The 17,768-nt window shown below is 40.9% G+C and overlaps 1 pseudogene; it reads left to right on the top strand.

The window, feature by feature from the left end:
* The first annotated feature begins 772 nt into the window (after positions 1-772).
* LOC102826257 overlaps positions 773-17,768 on the top strand; it is a 47,044-nt pseudogene continuing 30,048 nt past the window's right edge.

A 17,768-nucleotide genomic window follows, 5' to 3' on the forward strand; every position in this document is an offset into this window, starting at 1 on the left:
CTTGATGGCTGTGGATTTGGTTTGTTTACGTGCCAGGTACTAGACTAGGGCACCACAACCAAACTGAGAAGCCATCATCTCTGTCCAAAAGAATTCACAATTTTGTGTGTGTGAAAGCAGATCATTTCTCAGGAAAACCCAGGGTTTGTGGAGAATAGTAGTTGTACTAGACATTCTCTCCACCTGATATTGTTATTGTTGTTAGACGCTGTTGAGTCAATTCGGAATCATGGAGACCCTATTGTGCAGAGCGAAACTGTTCCATAGACTTTTCAGGCTGTGAATTGTCTTTCAAGACACCTCTGAAAGGGTTGAAACTGCTAACCTTTCATCTAGTATTTAACTCTTTGCATTTACCAACGACTCTTCTCTACCTGTCCAAAAAAATCCCATTGCTATTGAGTGGATCTTGACTCATAGTCACCCAACAAGACAGAGTAGAATTGTCCCATCAAGTTTACAAGACAATAGATAGCAATAGACTATCACATCTTTGTCCCATGCAGTGACTGGTAGGTTTGAACTACTGACCTTTTGGGGCTAGAGGTAAATCTAGGTATTGCAGGCATACTAATAGTGGTTCTGGTGTGGCACTGTAGGATAAACACTGGACTACCAACCACAAGGTTGGAGGTTCAAACCCACCCTTGAAAACACTATAGATGGTTGCTATGTATTGGAATCATCTCGATGGCACTTAACTAGTGTTGGTGAGCAGCTGTATCATACAGGGTTTTAAGGTACATAACCCCCAGCTGGAATTCACACGGAAATGAGCAGAAGTTACTTTGAGAAGGTCCTGGGCAAGGTGAGAGAACATTCTCCAGCAGAAAGGATCAGCTTGTTTAAGGTCGTGATGTCTAGGACATTCACTGGTACAGCAGCACTCAGTCAATTCCCTCTGGCTGCATTGGTGAGTGTGGGTGCAGGGGTTATCTGGAAGTACAGCTCCAGAGGGACATGGAGGCCAGGAAGCGATGACTGTCGAGCTGAGGCATTTGAACATTTTCCTGTAGACATTAAGAAACCATTAGGGGTTGAATAACAATGAGAAACATGACCATATATGTTACTTTAGAAAGCCCTCCTAATTTTAGCAGACTAGCTGATAAAAGCGAACAACACTGGAAACAGAAACAACAGTCAGGATGGTAGTTCTGAGCTTAGCTGCACATAGAACGGCTAGCTGAGTTTTTAAAAAAGTCTGAGGCCTTCGTTCCACCCCCTTCCCCTCCCTCAGAGACACGAATATAATTGGTCTGTGAAGTAGTCTGGACTTCTCTGTGAATTCAACATCTCAGTCAGGTTAAGAACCATTGATTTAAGAGGTGGAGAAATGGGGAGGACCAAAAGACTGTTAAGGAGTCCTGATGGTGCAGTGGTTAAGTGCTTACCTGCTAGTCAAAAGGTCAGTAGTTCAAGCCTATCAGATACTGCAAGGGAAACACAGCTTACAGTCTTGGAATGCCTATGGGGCAAGTCTGCTCTGTCCTGTAGGCTTGCTATGAATCAGAATGGACTTGATGGCACTCAACAACAACAAAGGCCCCTTAGGTATGTTTGTGTCAGGCAGGACCATACCCTAGAGCTTCCTTCAAAAACTGTGGCTATGTGTGCTTTCTTTCTCTTTAGATGTAGTTAGGAGCTCAAGCCTTGAACTTGAGAGCCCACCAACTGTAGGTAGGACCCATAGGATTTTTGAGTGTGGGTCCTTTGACTTGCATTGATGGGAATTAGACAAATCTCACAAATGGACTGATAGTAACTTTGGGGAGGGAAGGCAGAAGTCATTTAGAGTATAAGTTATTTCATAATTAGCATTTGCATAGAATCACTGAAATCCCTCCCCCAATCATTTTGTCTAAAGTTGGTTATAATTTTCTTTATCAAATTGATTGGGATTAGACAGAAAGACTCTAAGTAAACAACTCTGAAAGTTTTATATTTAGCTGTCCAAACTATGGCTAATTTGTGAACGACAACAACAACAACAACAAAAGAAGCGTTTATTTTAAACTTCGAAACTGATTTATTCAGTTTCTCTCTTTTGTTTTTCCTTGCTTTGTTTTTCTGAGAGAGCACAATGCCATACCGCGCGCTCCACATTTCCCGGTTTCCATTCAGCCCTTCTAAGAATTATTCAGGCCGAGAACACTGAGAACATTTCGGGCGCGTCCAAATACCACGGAGTTAACCCCTCCATGGTCAGAAGGGCGCCCCTGGCATTGCACTTGTGGCTACGGCAGGAACTGAAGATTTCCAGTAGGTCTGTGTGGTGCAGAGATGATGTGATTTAGGAGTTAAATGCAGTTTATAATTTCAAAAAATAGAAAGAAAGAAAGAAAAAAAAAAAAAGAAGAAGCAGGATTTGTTGAAAGAGGTTCCTGAAGAACATGTGAGTCTGAAATGGTTTGCAACATCTGAGAAGGTGGGAGTGAACCTTCAGCGGCCCTTGAAAACTCTGTTTGGGGCCGAGAATTAGGATAAAGACTTGACGAGGCCTTCTAGGACTCTCCTTGACTTAGAAGACTTCCTGTTGAAATTCTTGACAGTACCTTTGACAGCATGTTATTATCCTACAATAAAATCTGTCCCCAGCCCCTCCAGTCCTGCTGTCTCCCTCGCTTTTTACTAAGGTGTCAAACGGTTCACTGTCAGGAATATGGATAAATAAAAAGCTGATTCTGGAGCTGCCTGGTGACTCCATTCACTCAGGAGCTAGGCTAGGGTTCAAGCTCTCTTAATTTGATCCTTTCCCTCATTTTCGCTGGAGTTGAATTAACAACAAACAAGGGAACGCCTCCAGGTTTACAGTTGTATGGCTTATTGTGTATATATCCTATAAAACCAAAAACCATATGGAGAATTCTGCTTTCTTGGCTTTTTGTGTGTGTGTGTACCAGGAAGTCGTAAAATGTTTTGAGATGCTATTAAGTCCTCACGTACAAAATCAAGATTCCACCTTAAAAATTTTCCATACTGTACGTTGCATAGCCTGGGGTGCTGACTGCCTGCCAAATATCTATCAGAGAGTGATTTATGATATATGATACGGTCCTCAGCCCAAGTGGAGACTGTTTAGTTGAAACATGAGAAAGGGGAGGCCTTGCTCTCTCGAAACCATGATGACTGGTTTCTGTTTGGCTTTTCTGAGAGAACATACAGTTCAAAACGTGCCATATTTTACAGCCCCCAAACTTATGTAAGAAACAAAACACAATTCAGTTCCGAAAACTCCATTTCTCTGTGCCATTTGTTAGTGAGTGCTTGTTCTTAGAGTAGCTGTTGTGCTTTTCCCTCTAGCCTGCCTTTTTTTTTCTCCCCCATGGCTGTTAATCGACTGAAGTCTGAAATATAATCAAGCAGCTCTGTTCTGGCAATTAAAATATTTTAAAATGAAATCTCAACTCCGTGTTTTGAATATTTCATGTCCTTTCTTTTCGAGGATGACTAAGGCGATAGTGTGATTTTTGGTGTTTTCTGTTCTGCAAATGTTTCTTTTGCAGCTGTGAAGAAGAACATGTCCCAGATGGCTTTTAGGACACTTTGCAGTATGATTAGATAAAGCAATATGGACTTAAAAAAAAAAAAAGACACATTTTTTCCTCATATCAAATCATTTGGCCTCAGTTTGGTACTCTAGACAACTGCAATACAAAGGATTGCTTAGACGGTGGTGAGATTGCTGGAGTCCTGGTGTGGTGGTGTAAGGTGAACATTGGAGTGACAACTGTAAGGTTGGCTGTTCAAACCCACCAGCTGCTCCTTGGAAACTCTATAATGGGTGGCTACAAGTCGGAACCAACTCAACAGCTCTTAACAAGAAGTTACATTGCTATAGATTGTTTGATAGATGTGATAGCTGAGGGCTTTTTAAAATATTAATGTTTACTGATATTTTTCTAAATATAAAAGAAATCTGTGCTCACTGAAGAAATTTAGGAAAATACAGAAGAGTTTATTTAAGAAAATGTATAATAACTCGCAATACTAATTCCTAAGGTTCTGGTTATTGTAATTAATATTTGGGCCATTTTCCTACTTTTTTCCCAAGTCATATACAAACGTATATAATACAAGGGAGCTTCAAAAGATTTATTGGAAAAATGGAATTAAAAGAGAGTAAAATTTTCCCCATGAACTTTTTGAAGCCCCCTCATACAATTTTCTAAAATTTATTTCATATGATTCAGGCTTGATTAGTATTCTAGACAAACTTATCTCAGAAGTATTTTTTAATGTCTTTACATAGTCTTTGAAAACACGATTTCTAGTATCTCCACAATGTATGGTTATTTAATAATATACTTCCCTGTTTATTATACAATAAGTTGTTTTTATTTTTTCAGTAGTACAAATCATAATATAATGAACAACTTTCTGTATCCTGGGCTAGGTTTCTGTGTAGTTTATTGTTGTTGTTTTTAGGTGCCATTGAGTCCATTCTAACCCACAGTGACCGTATGTACAACAAAAGGGAACACTGCCCAGTCCTACACCACTTTCACAAAGCTGTTTCACTCGAGCCCATTACTGCTGCCTCTGTGCCAATCCACCTTGTTGGTGGTCTCCCTCTTTTTTGCTGATCCTTCACTTTACATAACATGATGTCCTTCTCCAGGGACTAGTTCGTTCTGACAATATATGAGAAGTATAAGAGATGAAATCTGGCTATATTGGCTTCTAAGATGCATTCTGGTTGCACCTTTTCCAAAACAAATTTGTTTATTCTTCTGGCAGTCCATGGCACTTTCAATATTCTTCTCTTAACACCCTAACTCAAATATATCAATCCTTCTATGGTCTTCCTTATTCATTGTCCAACTTTCATATGTGAACGGGGGTACTGAAAATACCAAGGCTTGGGTCAGGCTCTCTTTAGTCTTCAAACTGCTATCTTTGCTGTTTAATACTTTAAAGAGCTCTTGTGAAGTAGATTTACCTAATGCAATATGCCATTTGATTTCTTGACTGCTGCTTCCATGAGTGTTGATGGTTGATCTGAGCAAAGTGAAGTCTTTACCAACTTCAGTCTTTTCTCCATTTCACATGATGTTATCTACTGGTCCAGTGATAAGGATTTTCTTTTTTTCTTTACATTGAGGTATAACCCATACTGAAGGGTAGATATCATAAGGGTAGCTATTTTTAAAGGTAAAAAAATGATGAACGTACTTTGATAATCTTGAGACAAATTTTCATATTTGCTAAGAGTCTGTACTGTGTCTTGCTACCACCACTATGTGCCGAATGTGCCTTAATGCCATCCGCATCTTCTTCACAGCAATCTAGTAGTTGTTATAATTTTTATATCTTGATAAAGTTGATACACAGACACTGATAAAATTATCCTTAATTATATTAAACATAATAATTGAAACGTCTTGTCTTTTAAAACAATTTTGCATATGAGGGGACTTCAAAAAGTTTATGGAAGGATTTCATTTTCTTTTAATTCCATTATTCCACAATTTTTTTTGACGCCCCCTCTTATAAAGCGATCTGGGAGAGAAAGATGTGGTAGTTTGCTTCTGACAAGATGACAGTCTTAGATACTCAATGGGGTAGTTCTACACACTCTGTTACTATAGGGTCACTATGACTTGGAATTGACTCCACAGCACCAACTATTTCTGAGTTTTTTAGTGCCTTGGTTTAGCACATTTTCTTAGAAACCACATTCCAAGAATCAGAAATTTCATTTGGAATCTCAGGCTATACATCTTTCATTACCTGTGAATTATTTTTCAATTAGAGAACCTGAGTAGAGCATGAAAACTTGGTCAGAACTTGAATATTGGTTCCACCATCAGAATGTAGCCAAGTTCATATGCCAGTATAACTCACAGGTGTATTTGGTAGACATTTGTCTTCGGTGGGACAGTCAGAGTCTGGCCTTCGTACTGCATTCCTTGACAGGTGAGTATCAATCCTCCTGAGATAAACTGGGTCTTCTGCGCATGACCTTGTAATCCATTTCACAAGGGATTCTTAAGTGTTGACTATTTTAAATAATACAGTAGTGGATCACCTTTATCTGTTCTATTTCAAAAAAGGTCTTGGTGACTTGCTTTAGTATACCAGGGTAGTTGTTCCCTAAGACTTTGTTGAAAGGGTAAAAGCAACAGCAAGTCTCTCACATTCTCCCTGGGTTTCTCCTTTCTAGAATTCCATTTACTGACCACCTATGGCATACATGTCAAGGAGCTCTGGTAGCGTAGAGGTTACGAATCAGGCTGCGAACCGCAAAGTCAGCAGTTCGAAACTACCAGCCGCTCCATGGGAGAAAGATGAGACTTTCTGTTCCTGTAAAGATTTACAGCCTTGGAAACCCTGTACAGGGTCACTATGGGTCAGAACTGAGTCAACAGCATTTAACAACAACAACAACAACAACAACAACAACATGACATACATGTCAGACATGTTTCACACTTGATATAAGTTTCACTGACACCCCATGGAGTTGGTATAATGATCTAGTTTCATAGTCAAAAGCAATCCCCCACCTTCCCCCTCTCCCCCTCAAAAAGAGACCTTACTCATGGACATAGAGATTGTGATTGGTAGTTAGTAAATATATGAAAGGTGGTGGTTTAGGGGTCCAGGTGATGCAAGGCTAAGTGCTTAGCTGCTAACCTCAAAGTTGGTGATTTGAACTCACCAACCTGGAGTCCTGGTGTGGCAACACAGGATAATGCACTGGACCGCAAGGTCAGTTTGAACTGCAAGGTCATTGGTTCAAACACACCAGCCGTTCCTCAAAAACCCTATAGAGGGTTGTTATGAGTCGGAACCAACTTGAAGTCACTTAACAACAACAATAACAACAACCTGGAGTCCTGGTGTGGCGCTGTAGGAAAGCACTCTACCACAAGTCACTTTGAACCACAAGGTGGAAATCATATACAGGTTCACTACGAGTAGGAAGTGACTTTACAGTACTTAGCAACAACAATAACCCTTGGTGATCTGTTTTCATAAAATTTACAGTATAGAAAATCCAGTGGGACTGTTCTACATTGCCACATAGGGTCACTACACGCCAATAATGTATTCAACAGCACCCAACCACAAGAACAAGGGTGGTGGTTTTACTAGTAGAATTTTTACCTTTCATGTAGAAAACCTGGGTTTGATTTCTGGCCAATGCACCTCAGTCCCCACCTGCCAGGAGGTTTCTATGCTGCTATGATGCTGAAGAGGTACGCTGGCAGTGCAGTGGTTAGGCGCACTCAGTTGGTAATTAAAAGCATGACGGTTTGAACCCACCAGTTACTTTGCTATAGGTGAGCTGTACACATTTCTTGGGACCCAATACCAGTCCTGAATGAATCACAGAGCTTTACCCAATGACCCCAGACTGCTGGATTTACCCAACACTTTTGGTTGAGCATCTTGCCTTTCTTTTTTATTGTGTGTCTTGCAACTTCTTTTAACTTAGTAGCAAGGCATTTGCCCTCTGAGCAGTCTGGGTGTTCCCACAAAAACCAGGGTTGATCATTTATGGAAGCTGACCGTGGAATATGCTGAAGGTGCTTTAAGGACACGCTTGGCTTTTAGTGACCCCTCATGGAAACCTGTATTTCAATTTCCCAGGGTCTCAGGATTTTGAAAACACAAGCTTCCTAGACTCCTCGGCCTCTGCAAGCTGAGACAACCTGTTACTATTCTTGACTGTAAACAGGCCTTAGTAAGGCATTACAAGAACAGCCCAAGGGTTTTCCCCCCTTCCTCATTTTAGTGTTTGGAATGTTAGTGTTAAGTCTTGAGCTCTGAGAATTGGCAAGGCAGTGCTTGCAAACAAACATCCTGTGGACAGAATTGTCCGCCCAGCACTCAGTGTTCCAGGATGATTGACAGGAAGCAGGGTGTGTGTGGAGGAGGGAGGATGGATACTCTGAGCTCCCTGGCTTCCAGCTCCCCCAAACAATAGCCAGTGGTCTAGGGAGCCTCCCACATACTTTTCCCCAAATGCTTGAGTGGACGTTTAAATGGTGTGCTGTGGTGAGAGTTCAGGAGGATGTGGGCTGGATAGGAGGTGAACAGAGCCCCGGCACTCAATCCAACAATTACCACCAGAAAACTAACATCTTTGACCTTGTTTCTAGTGAAGAGATGTTGTTGTTGTGTGCCCTCAAGTTGGTGCTGACTCATAGCAACTGCGGATAGGGTTTCCAAGAGTGGTTGGTGGGTCTTTATTGGAGGCATAGGAAAATGTTTTTGTTAGATGCTGTCGAGTGGGTTCTGACCCATAGTGACCCTGTATAGGGTTTCCAAGGAGCAGCTGGTGATTTTTGAACTGCCAATCTTATAGTTCAAACTGACTTTGCAGTCCAGCGCATTGACCCACAGCGCCATGCCAGGAACAAGTGGATATGCAGAAATCTAGGATGAATTGAACATTGACAAACAAGGAGTCATCTCAACAAATCTGTGACTAGTCAGAGCAAACAAATGCTGGTCACGCTGGGGATCTGGTCTTGATGAGGTGGCTGGTGGTGAGGAGAGAACTGAAATGGCGAGAAGAAGTAAAATAGAAGCCACAGGTAGAAGAAAATTGACCTGTTTTAAGCCCCACCAGAAACATTTAGAATCCCCCTCAGAGCACTGGATTACTAGCCACAAAGTCAGCAGATCAAGCCCACCAGCCACTCCTCAGGAGAATGATGAGTGTTTTTACTCCCAAAGATTCACAGCACTAGAAACCCTATAAAGGATTGCTTTGAGTCAGAACCAACTCAATGGCACTTAACAAGAGCATATATGTTAGGATTTTGCATGTGTTTTTTAACTGGGTCCTAATACGAGAAGCTGGGTGCTATGAAGAAAAATGTGGCGTCAGGATTTGAGGAAGACTCATTAACAATCTGCGATATGCAGATGATACAACCTTGCTTGCTGAAAGTGAAGAAGACTTGAAACATTTACTGATGAAGATCAAAGAGCACAGCCTTTGGTATGGGTTGCATCTCAATGCCAGGAAAACAAAAGTCCTCACCACTGGACCAATAAACAACATTCTTATCAATGGAGAAAAGATTGAAGTTGTCAAGGACTTTATTCTTCTTGGATCAACTATCAACACTCATGGAAGCAGCAGTTATGAGATCAGACGACGTATTGCATTGGGCAAATCTGCTGCACAGGAACTTTTTTAAAGTGTTGAAGAGCAGAGATATTGGCTTGAGGAATAAGGTGCGCCTGACCCAAGCCAAGGTATTTTCAATAACCTCATATGCATGCGAAAGCTGGACAGTGAATAAGGAAGATCATAGAAGAATTGATGCCTTTGAGTTGTGGTGTGGAGGAGAATACTATAAGTGCCATGGACTGCTAAAAGAACCAATAGATCTGTTTTGGAAGAAGTGCAGCCAAAATGCTCCTTGGAGGCCAAGATGGCTAAGCTTTGTCTCTCATACTTTGGACATAGTGTCAGGAGGGAACAGTCGCTGGAGAAAGATGTTATGCTGGGTAAGATGGAGGGTCAGAGAAAAAGAGGAAAACCCCCAATGAGATGGGTCGGCCAGGTGGCATCATTGATGGTGTCAAGTGTGGCAGCGGTAGTGGGATTGGCTCAGGATCAGACATTGTTTCGTTCTGCTGTGCATGGGGTTGCTATGAGTCGGTTCTGACTCGATGGCACCCTACAACAGCAACAACAACATGGCAAATTTTTGAGTCAGCTATTAGTATATTGGACTCCTGGTGTGGTGCTGGACTGCTAACCACAAGGTTAGTAGTTCAAACCCACCAGCAGCTCCTCAGAAACCTCATACAGGGTTGCTATGAGTTGGAACCGACTTGACAGCACTTACCAACAACATTAGTATAACAATTTTTTCAGATGATGAAATGAGACAGCGAAATTAAGTAGACTTGTCCAATGTGACAAGTTACACCTTGGCAGAATGGGCATTTGAACTCTTGTCCTTTGCACCTCCCCTAAAACAATGCATTTTCCTCTGTTATACTTCATTTCTAAAGTTGTCCAAGTCTGCCCCATTTTTATCTGCCTCAGTCTCATTGTGGAATTTGTAGAAAATAATTTATCTCTTTATCTTTATCTTTTGCAATTTCTCATTTATATCCTCCGTTCCACTCTTCCAAACACCACTGTCTGCATCTTTAAGCCCTTGCATATCTCTGCATCTTCATCATGTTGCTTCCTCTGCCTACAAATGACCTTCTCTTCCTTCCCTAGAACCATCTACTAGCAACTCTTCAAAGTCCAGTTTAGATGCCAATTTCTTCACACATCCTGTGCCCCACAACTCTGTTTACTCCCCCCGGTAGGATCATCACCTTCTGAACACTATATAGGGTTACAGCAGTTTATGTCGACCTCCATTACAACTATTATCACATTATTTGGAATCTGAGTTCATACTCATTGATGAGTAACTGAAAAAATCCACCTTAAGATATAGACCCTTGTTTCCATAGTTTGGAGTCCCTTGGGCAAGAAGCTAAGTGTGAGACTTCTGACCAAAAGATTGGTAGTTGGGACATACTCAGAGAGGCACCTCAAAGTGAACTTGGCAATCTGTTTCTGAAAACTCACAGCAATGGAGCATGGGGTTAGCGTAAGTCATAACTGATTGGAAGGCAATTTTTTTTTTTTTTTAAGTGCCTTGTTGATGCTTCATTCACTTCATTTTCATAACTTTGATGAGTCAATCTTCCTTTCCATATTGGTCTCTGCCTGTCTTTTTGACAGTCTCCACTAGATTCCTTATGTTACTGTTAAGTGCTCTGGAGTTGGTTCTGACTCATAGCAATCCTGTAAAGGGTTTACAAGGAGCTGCTGATGGGTTTGAACCACCAACCTTATGGTTAGCAGTCCAGTGTTTATTCTATAGCACCACACCAGGATGTTCTTACGGGCTTTACTGACTTCATCTAAGAAGAAAGAGTGGGCAGAGTTATTGGAAGAATCAACATGGAAGAAACTCCTGTACCAATTCACTCATTAATTCAATAAATATATATTGACTGACACTAATGTGCTTGAGTCCTGGTGTGGCTCTGTGGGTTAATGTGCTGGACTGCAAAGTCAGGTTGGGCTGCAAGATCAGTGGTTCAGACTCATCAGCTGCTCCTCAGAAACCTTACAGAGGGTTGCTATCAGTCAGAACCAACCCAATGGCACTTAACAATAATGACTAGATACTGGGGGCACAATGATGAGCAGAACCCACGCTGCTCTGTCCCGATGGAGGCACCATCCACAAAGGAAGACAAACGTACCACTTTTAGCTTATTTAACACTTAATTATGCTTGAAATTGTGAAATACCCCCCATTCCCTCTTGGGGTATTATGGAACTCATGCTATTATTATTTATTTATTTTTTTTATTTACTTCTCCCCCTGGCTTAAGGCCACCATAAGAGCTTAGGACTTTGTCTTTTATATTTTTGCAGTCCAACTATTTGAAATACTACATTATTCGATCAAATTATATTAATAAATATCTTGTTTATTTATTAAAGAAATTATTTTCATTAATTAAACTACCAGAAGAATCAAGGGGGGAAAACTGATATCGATTGATAAACTATTAGGCACAGGACTAAAACTTTGTGCTACAGCCTAATTTCATCCATCCCCAAATCTAATACATTAATTACTAATGCCCATTTATGGGGAGTGTGGTGGTTTCATAAGATAAACACTGGACTGTGAACCACAAGGTCCCTGACTCGAGCTCACCAACAGCTCCATGGAAGAAAGCTGAGGCTTTCTGCTCCTGCAAAGATTTGAAAAAAGAAACCCTATTCAGGGTTGCTATGAGTCAGAACCGACTCGAGGACACTTAACAACCACAACAACATCCATTTTACAGATAAAGGCATTTTCATTTATAAGTTTTGAATTGTTTACTTAGGATCATGTAAGGTATTTAACTGAAGCTTGTTTTCTCTTTTATATCCACAGAAATGCATTTGTTTGTTCATTTATATTCTTTAAGCATCTGTCAGTAAGGATGTAATGACGAGCAAAATGATACCCAGCCTCAGTCTTCTTTAAGCTTCAATGAATAGGAAAATACATATAAATCAAACAGTGACCCAAATAAATGTAGAAATGAATTTGTGCTCAGTGTCAGAATGGAGAGATGCACTCCATTAAGGGAAGTACAGAAGTGTATTTGACTTACTTAGTATCTCCTCATTCAAACAATACTTGAGCTGGAATACATAGGATGAGTCAGAGTTAATCAACTGAAGAGGGAAGGAGGACCATGCCTAGAGTTGTTGTTGTTAATGTTAAGTGCTGTCGAGTGGCTTCCGGCACATAGCTACCATGTATAGGCTTTCCGAGGAGCGGAAATTTCTGATGAGCTTGAACCACTGACCTTGTGGTTCAAATCAACTTTGCAGTTGAGTACATTAACCCACAGCGCCACATTAGGGAACCGGCAAGTGCAAAGTCCCTGTGGTGGGGAGTAGCATGGCAAAGCCTGAAAAGACAAAACATTCCAGTATGGTTGGAGTGTGTGTATGTGTGTGTGGTATGAAGCTGGAAATAGAATGGCAGCAGCTCATAGCGAATCTTATTGACCACATTTAAATTTGTTTTTGGCTTTTTACTGAATACGATGGATCCATTAGAGTGTTTTAGGCAGGTGAATGAAATGTAATGTAAATAGCAGACCCAGGATGCTAAGAGGTGTGAGGTTAAACCAAGTAGGCTATTGTAAAAGTGAAAGATGCAAAGAATTGGACTATTGCAGGGGTAGTGTTGAAGGGGCAGTGAGAGAGCAGAGAGGATAGCTTAAAAGACTCATTAGGAGGTCAAGCTGATAGGACTTGTTGAGAATTGGAGACTGAGGTGAGGAAGAGGAAGGTTGACAAAAGACGGTAGAATTTTTGCTTGTAAAACGTATCGGACCATTATTTGTATAGGGAACAGTGAAAGATTATTAGATTCCAGGTGGAATTTTAGATCATTGGATCTGGGTACATTATAAGATAACTTTTAGGCATGCATTATATGATTTATTGTTTTTGTTGTTAAGTGCCATCGATTTGGTTCCAACCCATAGCGACCCTGAATAGGGTTTCTGAGGAGCAGCTGGCGATGGATGAATAAACTATGAGTAAATATGTCTGGTCTTTAGATGAGAGGTCTGGCCAGGAGATACAAGTTTGGGAAGCATAGATATAGAGGTAGTTGTGAAAGTGATAGACATGGATGAGGTGTCCTGTAGAGAATTTTCTGAATGTGGTTAGATTCAGGTGTGGTTTGCAGTCTCTGGATGAAAGAAGTCTCAGTGAAGTTTGATTTGTCAGATTCCAAAATCTAAAAATCTTCAGTGTCATCATAAGCCTTTCAGAAAGCTAAAGTGAGTGGGAGGCAATGCTGTAATTCTTGACCTTTAAGTGTTTTTTTTTTTTAATTTTTGTTTTCAAAGACATGTGGTTTCCTGCCACTGTTTGGGCACACTTGCTGTTGAGATTGAGAAACAGCTATGTGTATTATATTTGGCAACTATGTTCATTACCTTACAGCATTAGTGTGAGTTTAAGAGGTGTAAACTTCTTACTTGGTAAACAGGAAAGCAGAGGTGCAGGCAGGGTCTGGAGAGTGTTGGGTGAGATCACCAGATGCCTGGAAACAAAGACTAGACTCCATGGTGCTTCAACTCCCAGAGCACTTCTGGCGCCGCTGAAGCATGCTGTCTTGACCTACTTGTGCTTTGATTTTTAATTTTCTCACAAGGATATGAAGAGTGGATTTTGTCTTGCTGAATTTTGGACATGTCATGGTTGGTTAAATAGAGGTTCAGGAAAAAAGAAGGAAGCCTTCAGTGACATGCATTGACAACAATGTACCACCTTGAAGATGGTGTAGGATTGGACAACATCCTGTTACACCTAAGGTCATCGTAAGTTGGAGCCAACGCGACATAATAATAACTAACAACAACAACATGACCAGTAAATAGAAAAGGACTAGAAGCATGGTCACTCAACAGAGACTGCGAATCTCATCAGTGTGCTGTAGACTGACCCCTGGGGTGACTGATTAGGAATATCAGCTCAATCATTACATTTAGAAATGAGAAAAGTAATAGTGAAGATGAAAAGAAATGTTTCCAATCCAATAGCATGTATTTTATTTATTATTTTAGTGAGGAATAAACCATATAAGATCAATTTATGAACTATAGATTTTTATTATATATATTTACATATTGTTTCCACCACTTATCTGTCAGTTTGTCATACCGTGGTGACTTGTATGTTGCTGTGACAGTGCAAATTATGCCACCAGTATTTAAATACTTGCAGGGTCATTCAGGGTGGGCAGGTTTCAATAGAGCTTCCAGACTAGAACAGACTAGGAAAAAGGAGAGTCAGACCACTCCTGAAATGGTTGTTGTTGTTGAACAGGTTCTGATCCATAGTGACCCTGTATAGGGTTTCTAAGAACCAGCTGGTGAGCTTGAACCACCAACCTTGCAATTCAACTTTACAGTGCAGCACATTAACCCGTAGCACCAAATCAGGACTTTGTCACTGAAAACTTTATGACTAGTAGCCGAGTCCTGTCAGATATAGTGCCAGAAGATGAGCCCATCAGGTTGAAAGGCGCTATCCCCTCAAAGTAGAATTGACCTTGATGACATGAATGGAGCAAAGCTTTATGGACCTCAATTTACTGATGGGGCACAACACAAAGGAGACGAAAGAGCTGTAAACATCCATTAATAATCAGAACATGCAATATGTGAAGTATGAATCTAGGAAAATTGGAAGTCATCAGAAATGAAATGAAACAAATGAAGATCAATATCCTAGGGATTAGTGACCTGAAATGGACTGTTGTTGGCTGTTTGGAAATAGACAATCATATTGTTTACTAAGCAGAAAACAACAAGTTATAGAGGAATGGCATTACATTCATTGTCAATTTTTTTTTTTTTTTTTTCCCCCCCCAAGATCTAGGAGCTCTGGTAGCGTAGTGGTTATGAATCGGGCTGCAAACCACAAGGTCAGCAGTTCAAAACTACCAGCTGCTCCACAGGAGAAAGATGAGCCTTTCTGCTCCTGTAAAGATTTACAGCCTCGGAAACTGTGTGGCTGACGGCCACGCACAAGGCTGCCAAGCTCCTCTATGAATCCCGGGACCAGTGAGGGCCCTGCCCGTGTGCAGCACACGTGGTGCAGTCGAGGATTTGGAGACGTGCCCACTCACCTAGTGCAATATGTCCACAGTGATTAATACTACTTCACAGCTCTGTTAAGTGTGTGAGCTCTTGCTGCTGCTTTTCCTGGGCGGGAGGCAGAGCTGCACGGCCACCGCACTACTTTAGCATCCTCTGTCCTGCGTTAGGGCTGAGCACCTGGGCTTCCTAGAAGGTTCTGCCCTTCCGTGTTCACGAACTCCTTTTTGCTGGGCCCTGCGGTCTGCTCTGTCACATCTGCCTTAGACTGTTTTTGGGACCGTCACCTACTCTTGTCTCATTTTGGGCTATGAAAAAACTTCTGATACTTTGCTAAGGGAAAAGCGCCAGCTTCATGTTTTGTATTTCGTATTCTTTCACTTTATTGAAATGACTGTACAGCGATTTGTATATAAAGCTTATAATGAAAACTAATTTGAAAAAAAACAAAACAAAACCTGTTCAGGGTCGCTATGGGTTGGAACCGACTCGACGGCACTTAACAACAACAACATCTTGAAATCCAATGCTGTTGGCGATAGGATAATATCCATATGCCTACAAAAAAGACCAGTCAATATGATTGTTATTCAGATTTTTGCACCAAACATTAACTAAAACCAATGATGAGGCAAATAAAGAATCTTACCAATTTCTTCAGTCTGAAATTGATCAAACATGCAATCAAAATGTGCTGATCATTGCTAGTGATTAGAATGTGAAAGCTGGAAGAAAAGAGGAAGGATCAGTAGTTGGAAAACAAGACCTTGGTGATGGAATTGATGTTGGCGTTCACAAGAGTGAATTTTCTGAGACCAATGACTTATTCAAATACCTTTTACAACAATATAAAAGGAAACTATACACATGGACCTCACCAGATGCAATACACAGGAATCAAATTGACCGTATCTCTCAGAAGGAACAATGGAGAACTCAGTATCATCAGCCAAAACAAGGTCAGGGGCCAACTGAAACAGACCATCAGTTGTTTGTACAAATCAAGGCTGAAGTTGAAGAAAATTAAAGCAAGTCCAAAAGAGTCAAAATATAACCTTGAATATATCCCACCTCAATTTAGACACTAGCTCAAGAACAGCTTTGATACCTTAGATACCAATGACCAAAAAGCTGAAGAGCTGTGGTATGACATCAAGAACATCATGCATGAAGAAAGCAAAAGGTCATTAAAAAGACAGGGAAGAAAGAGAAGACCAAAATGAATGTCAAAGGAGACTCTGAAACTTGCTGTCCAGCATAAAGAAGCTAAGCAAAAGAGCTGAACAGAAAATTTCAAAGGCAGCTTGAGTAGCAAGTATTATAAGGAGATGGGCAAAGACCTGAAGTTAGAAAACCAAAAGGGAAGAACATACTCAGCCTTTCTTAAACTGAAAGAACTGAAGGAAAAATTCAAGCCTTGGGTTAAAATATTAAAGGATTCTATGGGCAAAATATTGGATGATGTTGTTGTTGTTGTTGTCAGGTGCCATGAGTCGGAACCGATGCACAGCAGAACGAAACAATGTCCGATCCTGGGCCAACCTCACTACCGCTGCCACACTTGAATCCATCAATGATGCCACCTGGCCAATCCATCTCGTTAGAGGTCTTCCTCTTTTTCTCTGACCCTCCACCTTACCCAGCATGAAATCCTTCTCCAACGATTGCTTCCTCCGGACAATATGTCCAAAGTATGAGAGACAAAGCTTAGCCATCCTGGCCTCCAAGGAGCACTCTGGCTGCGCTTCTTTCAAAACAGATCTATTGGTTCTTTTGGCAGTCCATGGCACTTTCAGTATTCTCCTCCAACACCACAACTCAAAGGCATCAATTCTTCTACGATCTTCCTTATTCACTGTCCAGCTTTCACATACATATGAGGCTATTGAAAATACCATGGCCTGGGTCAGGAGCACCTTAGCCCTCAAGCTGACATCTCTGTTCTTCAATACTTTAAAAAGTTCCTGTGCAGCAGATTTGCCCAATGCAATACGTTGTCTGATCTCTTGACTGCTGCTTGGATGATGTAGGAAGCATCAAAAGAAGATGGAAGGTATTTACAATCACTGTACCAAAACAAATAGGTCAATGCTCAACCATTTAAAAGGTATATGATCAAGAAAGGAAGGTATTGAAAGAAGACCAAGCTACACGGAAGGCATTGTAAAAACAAGGCTCCAGGAATTGACAGAATACAAATTCTTGTCTATGCCAAGAGATTTAGAAGACAGCTACCTGGACAACTGATTGGAAGAGATCTATAGGTATACTCATTTCAAAGAAAGTGGAATTTGGATGTCATTGAATAATATCACATGCAAGTAAAATTTTGCTGAAGAGATTTCAAAAACAGCTGCATCAGTACATGGACAGGGAGCTGCAAGAAATTCCAACTGTATTCAAAAGAGGATGCGGAACTAGGGATATTCATTGCTGATGTCAAGTGGATCTTGGCTGAAAGCAGAGAATATCAGAAAAATATTTACCTGTGCTTTAAACTATGCAAAGACATTCAACTATGTGGCTCATAACAAACTATGGGTAACATGGTAAAGAATGAGTATTCCAGAACCTGTACATAGAAGTGGCAGTTG

This window comes from Chrysochloris asiatica, unplaced genomic scaffold (assembly GCF_000296735.1).
Source record: "Chrysochloris asiatica unplaced genomic scaffold, ChrAsi1.0 scaffold00065, whole genome shotgun sequence".
Classification (NCBI taxonomy): domain Eukaryota; kingdom Metazoa; phylum Chordata; class Mammalia; order Afrosoricida; family Chrysochloridae; genus Chrysochloris; species Chrysochloris asiatica.